This window comes from Osmerus mordax, chromosome 14 (genome assembly GCF_038355195.1).
Source record: "Osmerus mordax isolate fOsmMor3 chromosome 14, fOsmMor3.pri, whole genome shotgun sequence".
NCBI classification, from domain to species: domain Eukaryota; kingdom Metazoa; phylum Chordata; class Actinopteri; order Osmeriformes; family Osmeridae; genus Osmerus; species Osmerus mordax.
The window spans coordinates 3,880,340-3,888,921 of NC_090063.1; positions in this window are offsets into that span (position 1 = coordinate 3,880,340).

Here is an 8,582-nt window from a genome sequence, read left to right on the forward strand (position 1 = left end):
TCTACCATCCTACGATGTGTCACGTGATGTGTACGTCGTCATTAAGAACTCATGTGTTCATCCTAATGCAAAAATATGTTTGGTTTTAAGGTGACACCTGCCTGCAAAAAAATAAAATATAACGTTCGCAAACAAAAATGCAGTAATCTGCATAAACTCCAGACAGACAGACTGACAACATTCTAGAAATCCACACAGTATATATCAGTGAATGGTGTACTGTATCCTAGTCATGGATTCTGTGCTGTAACTGCAGATCCAACATCACTGGACCGGTACAGGTTGTGAACTCCAGCTCTGCCTTTGTAAGTACAACATCGTCATGGTAACCTATAACAGTAATCCAGTAATATGTTCTGGGTGGAGTGCCGTCTTTTGATTGGGTGATCTTGGTCATCCCTCATTAGGCAGCCGACTTTGAGTGTGTGTGAGTGTGTCTGTGAGTGTGTGGGGGTGAGTCTGTCTGCTGTCTTAGTTCATAGGAGGAGCTGTGAACACATGTTGAGTCCAGGTTTCCCCGCAGAGTGAAGTCATTTTCATTACAAGAGCTTAGGAATACTTTATCACAATGAAAAGCTCCAGGAAAGCCTGTTTTAGTCTATGTTTATGTTTATATGTGTGTGTGTGTGTTTGTGTGTGTAGCAGAAGTAGTAGTAGTAGTAAGGATTACCATGACCTTTGCGTTGCTTTGATTTTCAAAGGAAATGTCCTGCAATCCAGAATGATGAATGTGTCATTTGGAAAGCAAAGGGGCTAGAATGTGTGGTTTCTAATGACGTCCTACCTTTTTTTTTTTTCTCTCTTAAGGGTTTTTCTCTCCATTTGCACCACATTCACCCCCATTGGAAAAACATTATTATCACCAGCGTGAAGTGGACCACAATCACTCACAGAACAACGTGTCTCAAGTTAGGAAATCGCCTTGAAAATTGGGCCGGCCTGCGGAGTGTTTGCCACTTACGTTCCCCCGGTTCCCCAGTTGGCCTTTTTCTTTTGATAAGTGTGTGGAACGTTTGGAAACCCCACACCAAACGTGCTTGTCAGATCCTGGACCGTAACATAAACCAATTTCCAAGACCGTTTTCTCACCTCATGCCATGACAAGTAACAATAACAAATGTTTGAAAAGCAAGGAATTGATCAGTTCTGTATCAAATTAGATAAAAACCTTGCAGGCTGTTTTTTTTGGGGTGGGGGAGGGGGGGTGCGGGGGGGGGGGGATTGTGGCCATGAAGCAAAGGAAGTGTAGCTTACTTCTGAAGTTACCACAGATAGTTGAGATAATGGTTTTGTTGGGAGGTTCACAATATGGTAGCACATGTAGAAAGCACAGCTAAGAGGCTGACACTAGCGACAACTTGTTTGACTTTCAGTGTACACAGTGAAAAGGGGCTCCCCCACCCAACGTGAACACTTGTCAATGATGACGAGTTACGGACATTGGGCTCTACAATATTTACAGTAGAGATTAGCCCTACATTTGGCATGGTTCTTTTTTGTGTGCGTAGATTAAAACCAGAAAACGGCCATTTTGACAATAAGGAAATTATGTCATACTAAACTAAAGAGGGGGTCGGGCCATAAAAGTGGAGGTCGTTCCAAACAGGCTTTTGTTGACAAACCGTATAACAAATAAAAAAAGGAATTGTTTCCTTCCCCCCCAAAAATGGATCAAACACGGTTTGATGAAACCCAGTGTTGCGGGGCCGCAAGCGAAGCTGTGTGGCTTTGTTTACTTCCTGGTTGGCTGAGCTGAGTTTCTTCTGTTCTGCCTCCTGACAGCGTCCGAAGCAACATTGTTTTGACGTTGCGGTGAGACCAAAAAAGAGGAAGTAGAATTCTGCTGGACCACAGCTTGGACCACAGGGAACCATGTTCAGGGGTGATCTACAGGTCTTGCTGGGAGAGAGAAAGAGAGGGGGGGGACAAAGAAATAGACAGGGAAGGAAAAGAGGCAGAAAGAGAGACGGAGAAGAAGAGACATCTGGATAAAGAGAGAGACAGAGAGAGAGACTAGGGTAAAGAGAGAGACAGAGAGAGAGACTAGGGTAAAGAGAGAGACAGAGAGAGACTAGGGTAAAGAGAGAGACAGAGAGAGAGACTAGGGTAAAGAGAGAGACAGAGAGAGACTAGGGTAAAGAGAGAGACAGAGAGAGACTAGGGTAAAGAGAGAGACAGAGAGAGACTAGGGTAAAGAGAGAGACAGAGAGAGAGACTAGGGTAAAGAGAGAGACAGAGAGAGACTAGGGTAAAGAGAGACAGAGAGAGACTAGGGTAAAGAGAGAGACAGAGAGAGACTAGGGTAAAGAGAGAAACAGAGAGAGACTAGGGTAAAGAGAGAGACAGAGAGAGACTAGGGTAAAGAGAGAGACAGAGAGAGACTAGGGTAAAGAGAGAGACAGCGAGAGAAACTAGGGTAAAGAGAGACAGACAGAGAGAGAAAGAGAGTAAAGACAGAGCAAGAGAGATTCATCTGAACAGAGAAAAAGACAAGATGCCATTAGTGTCAGTGAAGGTTGATGGACTAGTTGACATTAGGTGTCTCGGTGCAAACTGAAATATTTTTTTTAACTCTAAACTGATATTTCTGCGATGGCCTCAGCTAGCCTCTTTAAGTCTGAATAGCACAATTTGGCTGCTATCCATACAACAACAAAAATCAAATTTGCTGTCTTAAATTATATTTTGATTTGTAGTTTTGTCATTTCGTTTTTCGACGTGATCCAAAGTACCCTGAATCAACTTGTAGGTCTTGTAGTTTCGGTAGTGTCTAGGTTTGTTACAGTGCCACCTTGCATGGCTATCAGGGTTAGTATGTATCCGTGTGCTGGCGCATGTGTTTGTGCGCTTGCACCTGTGTGTGCTTCTGTATATTTGGTGTGTGCTAGCGGAGCTTCCTTTTCACACAAGTAGAAGTAAAACAGCATGAAGGAGTCATCATTAGTGTATCTGGCTGCTATGTGCCTATAACCCTGCAGAGCTAAAGGAAACAGGACTGACAAACCATGGCCACAACACAAAAGAGCACCAGAATGGAATACTACAGTGGTTCACTGGAATAATCCTCACACACAGTCCCAACACACACACACTCTCTCTCTCTCTCACACACACACACACACACACACACACACACACACACACACACACACACACACACACACACACACACACACACAGCGGGGAGTTCCAATCATTAACTAGTAACAGAAACACACACGTACAGATGTATTGGTGTGTACGTGGACGTACACCAAAACAAACAGGCTGACACACACACACACTCTCAGAACCACACAGGCTGACACACACACACACACACACTCTCAGAACCACACAGGCGGGCACACACACAGAAGTTCCAAAAGGATCTAAGCGTATTCATTGGTCTTATTGTGCCAATGTTTTCAGGTTTTTCCTTTTGATGTCTCCTGCTCTTGTTCCGGAGTCTTTTAGGTGGCGTCATCTTCTTTATGAGGAACGTCTACAGCAATGGTTTTGTATTCTTTCCCTCTCTGCCTCTCCCTCTTTTCTTTTTTCAATACTTATCTATCCCACTTCATCTGTCTCAGTGGTATAAATGTTAGATCTGTTTTTTATTTGTATTTGGGCGCCTCAGGTCTTGACAAAAACACCAACTCCTCAACTCAATTTCTCACTGTGAATCACGCAAGCTTATGCGTGCAAAGAGACCGCCCGCTGTTGACTTGTTTAACTTTATCTTGTGTGTGTGTGTGTGTGTGTGTGTGTGAGGGGGGGGGGGGGTTGCAAATATGCTTGCATGCCATTTACAGAATAAACTGTGCCAAATACAAACATTTACAGATTTCACCTCTGTTATTATGATGGCTTTGATTCTCCTCTTCCTCATCCTCACCCCCCTTGCCCTCACCCTTCCTTTGTCTCCCTCTGTTGGGTTGGTGGGCTCCTCATTAGGCATGACTCAAGAGGAACGAGTACACAACACTTTCATATGCTTACTCACGACTTTTCTCCTACAGACCCTGAAGATCACTGAACATAAGTCATTTGTTTTTGCACCATATCTTCTACAACTATGCAGATGCCATCATAGCTATCCAGGCCATCCGAGCCAGGAAATTATATATTTTTTCCCAATTTTTCCCCTGTGAATATATTATATCGATAAAAAACTGAACACTGAACGTGCCTTACACAGTCATAGCACGACACTGTACGACCTAGGCATCCGTCTTGTTTCCGCACTGAAATGCGTATGCAGATTCCTTGGGCTCTTGAGAAAATAGAGGCTCTTGTAGTGAAGGGCCTGAGAAGCCCGCTGAAGTGCTGAGGCACTGCGGGGTAATTAACGTGCCAGGGGTGTTAATTGACAGCCCATGTCCGTGAAAGCGGAGGCAGGTGAGCTTCTACGCTTGTTGAGTTGAATGGCAACCAGGAGTCATCGAGGTTTACGCGCTCGGGCGATTTGCAACTCAATGGACATGCCTGGAGGTTAATTTGAATGTAGAGAGGTCTGACATCATGTTTCCAACCTCATTTGAGAGGTTAAAGCGCTGCCTGGTTTTGTTTGGAAAGGAAAAGTTCAGTATGTATATTGAGTCTTGGTTGAAGAATGGGAGTCATTTTATGCAATAAGGTAACCCTTCATGAAACGCAAAGCAAGTTGGTACAAAGCAGTAAGGAACTAAAATGTGTTTTCAATGTTATGAACTCGATATTGAAGAAATAACCGTAGGGCTTTCTATGATGTATAAATATAGCCTATACATATAAAATAGGCTACATTTGTAATGAATTTATTCTTAACTTCATAATGCCTTGTTTTCGCCTAGATATCGTTGCGCACATTGTGCCTCTTTAAAGTTATTCTTACTTTAATCAAACAATCGAATGTTTTGTTTGAGAAAACCTAGAAATAAGATTTCACCAACAAACTTGTCTAACGTTGAAAGAGACTACAGATCTGCGTACAAATATTTTCACGCCGATTTTATGAAATATCTTTGGGAAATCAGCAATGCAATGTTGTGAGCTAAGTTCTATTTCACAGTGATTATTTTAGACAGGTCCCAAATAAAATGTTTATGAAGGTCAAAGTAAAATGGCCTCCCCTTAAAACGTGACGATCTTTGAAGTCTTGAGCAACTTAAGGCAAAATTGGTTGCCTTAGGCTAGGGTAGCTACTTAAAAACAAAACAAATAAAAAAACAGTAGCATCAGTAATAGTGTTTTAATAATTACTGTAGGTCTAATAGAAGTGACAATACATTATAAAATAGAACGTATTATATGCTATGTAATAATGTTACTTAAGCAGGGCCACACAAGTGCAGGATCCCGAGCGAACCAAATTTCCTTTTCTGTTTTCCTGAAACTTCGGCTTATTTCAAACGTTCCTCAAGTGGAACTGCACAAAGTTATGGAGCACTTGTTAAGAAATATGGTGTTCTGGCGTCTGCTATTAACATTATCTAGTTGGTTTACAACTATAATTAGAAGACCCGTGATTTCATGACTCAAGTTGGGTGTAATTGCTTTGTGTGCCGTTTTGCCAAACCATGTGCAGATCATATTTGAACATCTGCGGGAAAAGTCGTTGGGGGGCTGATCAAACTTCAGACTTTCAATCATGCCTGGGTGACAGAGTGAGGTAATTATGAGAGAAAATAGCTTTGGCGAGGAAGAAAAAGTGACTTTCTCCAACCTGTGCCTATTGTTAATTAGGTTAAGTGGAAGTGATGTAAGGGTTGGACCGGGTCTAGAGTTCCTCGTGCAGTTTTATGGAACTCTATGGTGGGGTTTGGGAACGTTCTGTGGGTAAACGACTCGGTCCTTTTCATGTTATATGTTTGCCAACCTTTTGGCTTAGTATATTTAGACTACGGGGATGATTTATAAATTTAGACTCACATTTCAAGGCCCAACCTCTCTTTTCCCTTCCTGCAAATGTGTCTATGATGTGCGCTCTATAGTTCACAGTGAGATTTTTTATATTTTTACATAAAAAGAGGAGAATTGGATATTGTAAAAATAACTTTCAGTTGGAAACCAGACATCTTTCTGAATAGTAATGTTGAGGTCAGATCACTTATACGTTCCCGTGTCTCCTCCCACCTGCCCTGTGGGGAGTTTCGGCCCAGATTTTAGGCCCTCCCGCAGAATGGTCTGCTATGAACTTGACCAGTCAATTATGAAGGAAAACAAAACACTATCTAGATCAGAGTCTACTAGCTTGTGTGTACATTGTAATGTACGCACGCACCCCCTGCACACGCTGGCCTACAGTGGGTAGTAAAATGTAGGCTGGGCGAATGTTATTTTCTGTCGACTTTATATATTTTTTATTCACACCCTATAACATTCAATAACTAGCTATACATTAATATTTAATTTTAAAAAAACGAAAAAGCCGACTATTAATTATTACCATGTCTACTCATAAATAGTTGTAAAATATGTTATGAATAATAATTAAATTGTTCATATGACAAAAACGAAACAAAAATGTCAACGCACAGATATAAAGTTGAGTTGTTGTTGATGTTGTAGGCTACATATAGCAGCTACATATAGACTATCTTTTTTACTCACAGTACCGGTGTTTCAAGGAAAATGTTTACGATTTAGGCTATCTAACTTTCGTTACATTTTAGCCCCTATTAAACGAAAAACATGCATTGTCTTTTCATGTACATAATTTAGACATTGATTAACAGGCAATGAAAAGCTATAGCCTAAAGTGCACATATTCCAAATAACTTTGTATCCAATTAACATATTAATATGAAGTTTTTCACACTCAAATGTAGGCTATATGACATTTATCCGAATATTTCTAGACTATAGGCACATTTGTCGTACTAGGCTATATGCAGGGTGTTTAGGCCTGTGTGTGATTCCTTGTTGGCTCGACAGTTAGGCTATAGCCCTAAGCTTATTGGGAGTCTTTGGTGTCAAGAAAACCGATACTGGGGCTGTGAATCTTCTCTAAAGCTATACATGTCAGAAAAGTTGTCATGGCTTAAAGAAGTTGAGCTCCATCACAAGCTACACTCACTTTTGAGGAAAGAATCAGGTCGAGTCAAGTGGGGGTAGCACTTTGTTGATGCCCGTGGGTAACTTGCACAAACTGCCAAACAGGCATAGGCCACATTGAGGTTTATTTTAATTAAATAACATTCAAACATATCTATAGGCTATAGAAAATAAATAGGCTATATAAAGATATTCTACAAAAGTTATTTGAACCAATTATTTGAAATTGATCAGTTCTCAAGGTTATTAATGTGGTACTCAGAACCGAAATCGATATGTCCTGCCTCAGTATGATCCTATGTTCTAAGGGATGATGCTTTACTAGACTAAATATTACAGTGTTTTCATCCAATACGTGTGAGTCACCTTCTGCAAACATAAACTTGATCGAATGCCGACATTTATTTAGAAAAACAAAACAGATATTTAAAACAGATGCTTGCGCATCAGCCAGCGTGATACGTTCACACGAAAATCTGTTTATGCATTTTCTTTCAGGGACAACAGTCCAATCGCACAGATGCAAACATGTGAGCAACACATCCTGAGAGGCGCAAAGCGAACCAGGGGCAACTCTTCAATCTTCAGAGACAAGAGGGGGAAACGGAATTTCCTTAGCTGCAGGCGCTACAGCCTCGTCTGTTTTTATCAACCACCTACAATGATTATTCCCCATATGTTTGTTTCCAAGAAAACACATATTTAGAAAATCGTGGAAAAACAAACCATTCATTTTTAAAGAGACTTTTCATCAAGCTGGCTTCTACTCATTAATATTTCACTTTTGTGGTGTAGATTTTGCCTGAAGTAGGCAAGGCAAGTACAAATGGGCTAGACTACAGTCAAACCATGGCATATTGTTTTGACATAGCCTAAGTGAATTGAAATATTGCCAAAATCTACAGCATACTAGTCCTAGAGCATGCTGCATAATACTAACATCTTCACGTGGGGCTATTTTGTGAATTTATGAAACTAAAATATTTTGGCAAATCCTTAGTGCACGGCATGCAATTATTGTTTCTTATTATTCGGGCATCGTTATTCATTACAAGCCAAACACACCAAACTCGTCCCGCTAAACATCAAGCAAAAAACCTGCCATTGCCTATAGGCTGAAGCGCCTGTGCACAATGCGTAATGGTGAGCAGATGTGAGGGTTCAATAATTAATTCACCGTCATCATGCGCAGTGCCCCTAATGCAGAGTGAGTTAATTGTGTGTTTACTGGGATGGGAGACGTTCCGGTAGAGTCCATTTTGAATACATTAAAAGCTTTTATTACTATTCGCACGCTCTTATAGCCCCCCCCCCCATACCGCTCCACACCGCCCCTTCTTCAAAGACCATGTTCCTACCTGTCTCCCACATCTGAGCGCCACATGCGCACATCCCACCTCATCCTTCCCTCTTTGCCCCACAAAAGCGCACTGTGTAGGGACCATGGACCGACCTCAGTTAGTCACTGATAACGCAACATTTAATTATCTTAAAATGTAACCTCGTTTGTTTTAGTGCGCTCCCAATTGACATTTGAAGTTGTAGGATACATCAACAAAGATAAC